General features: G+C 35.1%; 1 non-coding gene across 1 annotated transcript; it reads right to left on the bottom strand.

Moving 5' to 3' along the window:
• Positions 1–2,669: 2,669 nt before the first annotated feature.
• On the bottom strand, positions 2,670–2,776 carry LOC139887393 (small nucleolar RNA R71). Its single transcript, XR_011773228.1, has one exon. It is a non-coding gene; the product is annotated as a small nucleolar RNA R71 (small nucleolar RNA).
• Between the last annotated feature and the right edge of the window lie 486 nt (positions 2,777–3,262).

Genomic DNA, 3,262 nt, shown 5'->3' with positions numbered 1-3,262 from the left:
GTTAAATAGCCACAAAAAACATAATATCTTGTACCTTTAAGTTTCATTTACTTAGTTAATCATAATATAGTTTCTAATTCTAGTTTGACTAATACAACTGTCCTTGGAACGATACATGGAACTAAACCATTATTTATACTACTACACGATCGGGTACACTGCAATGATTTTGGACGGCCTGCTGATATTGCTAAATTACATCATATATATCTCTTGCAATATAGTGAGAAATACTATTGAATCAAGGATAGTTACGGCAGTTTCTACAAGTAATACACAAAGGTATGTAAAGTGTATCGGAAAGTGGTTTATAAAGAGTTTTGGTGAATTATGACTGTTCTATAAGTTGTGATTTCATCATAGTTGATTCCGATACAAGTTATGGTCAAACTAGCGCTCTAAAATGATAAAACAAGGCTTCAGATATGTTGGACGCCGTCCAAAATGATTGGGACTCCGTCCAAATGAAGGGAGATTATGAAAAAATGAGACAGTGAATTTTATCACAAATGGACGCCGTCCAGAAATCTGGACACCGTCTAGCCCTTCACAACTGGACGCCGTCCAGAATTCTGGACGCCGTCCAACCCTTTACAACTGGACGCCGTTCAGTAGTAGGTTTCAGCCTACTTTTGCTTTTTGACCAACTTTAACTACTTTAAAAAGTAAATGATTGAAGAGATACGATCAGATACGAACCAGAGGAGTTAGAAGACGATTTTGGGAGCTATTTTGGAGAACTCCAAGCTCTTTGAAGAGGCTTATACATCCAAGAATCAAGATTCAACACCTTCTCCATTCAAGATTCATTCTCAATTAGGTTGATTTCTTGTTCTTAACAATGAATTATACTTATTATTTGATTATTATTTTGCTTGTTATCATGATTGTTGGCTAAACTCTATAATGTTTGTCTAGATTAATAACCAAAGTATTGGATGTAAACTTATTGATTGAATGTATTATGTGTAATAGATTAAAGCTTGAATTAAAGAACCATGCTTATTGATGTTAAATCATTTGTATCTAGTTAATTGATATGTTGTTGATAAAGAGAACTCTTATTGATGTATCATATTGATTTACAATCAACTTGTCTTAGATTGATTGTTTACTAAACCGGACCAAGTGGCTAAATTAGATCAAAACGATTAGACGATATAGGGATGAATTGTGTAGAGCGAACGCAAAAGATAATTGGTATTCAAGTCTTTGATCTAGCTAATCAACTAGTCACAAACGAAAAGGTCTAGGTGATAGGGAACCCTCCACTTAGTAATTCTAGTTTGAGTACTTGCTAAAGAGAAATCTTGGCAAGTCGATTTGGGTGATTAGCATATATATCATAGTTATTTGGTTACAAACACGAGAACTATAGAGAAAAGGGAACCCTTAATCTTGTAATCAAGTTTGCGTGTTTACTAAAGAGAACTCTTGGTAAATCTGTTAGGTAACTTACACACATATTCATTCAATCGGGTCTTAACAATATAACTTACATCCAATACCGAGGGTAAAATATCTAGATGAACATTTCGTCTCTTTGATCTAAATCAAACTATCTTATTTGCTTTCTTTGCACCTGTTTTCATTATATAAACTTAAAAGACCAAAAATATTGTTTTTACTTTTAATCTTCTCTGATTTGACTAAATCGTTAAATAGCCACAAAAAACATAATATGTTGTACCTTTAAGTTTCATTTACTTAGTTAATCATAATATAGTTTCTAATTCTAGTTTGACTAATACAACTGTCCTTGGAATGATACACGGAACTAAACCATTATTTATACTACTACACAATCGGGTACACTGCCCGTTAGTGTGTAACACTCTTTAATTGGTATTTTTCCATACTATTTCATACAACAATTCATATACCACGTTTTGCACATCAAGTTTTTGGCACCGCTGCCGGGGACAGTTTTGTGTCAAAATAGAATTATTAACTAATTTGTGATTAATAAGTTTCTTAATTCTTTTTAAATTATTAATAGTCTTTGATTTTTAAACTTATAGAATCGGTGCGTTTAATAGTTTTGTTAGTTGTGTGATTGACAGATTTTAGGTTGCATATGCCACATACCCGAAGTTCAGATTCTCCATTACTTACACCGCTTACAGAACCTGATAGTAAGCTTGGTAGAATTCCAAAAGAAGTACTTGAACTTTTTGAATCTTCATCAAGCAGGAAACATTTGATTCAGAATCAAGTACAACCAAGCCAAGATACTCTGAATTTGGTGAACCCGTTCATTCTCCAAATTTTGAAATGGAAGGAGAGGCAAGGCAGGTGGTACCAAGACAATCAATGATGGCCAAGATGAAAGCAACCCGAACCGGATAAGGTAGTACCATTACTCCACCCACAGGTGAAGAAAAATTTGAAATAAAAGGACCTATTCTCCAAATGATTAACAACAGATGTCAATTTGGTGGTTGTTCGAATGAAGATGCAAACGAACATATTCATCTTTTTCAAGAGATATGTATTCTATTCAAACTTAAACCATACACTGATCAGGCCATATTTTTAAGGCTTTTCCCATGGACACTCCACGGGAAAGCAAGAAGTTGGTTAGATTCATTGGCCGAGGCTACGATAGAAACTTGGGATGGTATGATGGAAAATTTTTTAAGAAATATTTTCCAGCTTCTAAGTCCACGAGACTCCAACAAGAAATTACCCAATTCTGTCAAAAGCTGATGGAAACCTTGTATGAAGCATGGAATCGATTTTCCAGAATGCTAAGAGGTTGTCCAAACCATGGTCTGGATACCTTCCAACAAGTTCAAATCTTTTACAAGGGTTGTGATGTTGCAACCCGAATTTATATTGATCAAGCGACTGGAGGTTCACTCATGGACAAAACTGAGCAAGAAGCGTATGAGATAATCGAGAAGCAAGCCGATTATTCTTATGAGTGGCATCAAGAAAGACCAATTACTCGTCATGCCCAAGTCCAAAGCGCCGGTGCTTATGATGACCTTAGTTCCCTAAGTGTGAAAATAGATGGTGTTGCTCGAAACATGGACACAATCACCAAGGAAATTCATAGTATGAAGGTAGGTTGTGAATACTGTGGTGGTCTCCATTTAGGAAAAGATTGTGATGCCTGTTTAACAAAAAGAAGAAGTGGCTTTCATAAGCCAAAGAAATAATAATCAATTTCAAGGAAGAGCCCAAATTAACCGAAACTTCAACAACCCTTACAACCCTCAAGGTCAAAATTCCAATTACCAACAAGGGTCAAGTAGTG

This window comes from Rutidosis leptorrhynchoides, chromosome 1, assembly GCF_046630445.1.
Source record: "Rutidosis leptorrhynchoides isolate AG116_Rl617_1_P2 chromosome 1, CSIRO_AGI_Rlap_v1, whole genome shotgun sequence".
NCBI lineage: Eukaryota > Viridiplantae > Streptophyta > Magnoliopsida > Asterales > Asteraceae > Rutidosis > Rutidosis leptorrhynchoides.
Note: the sequence above shows the minus strand (reverse complement) of the source record. Positions and strands in the feature narration are given on the sequence as shown.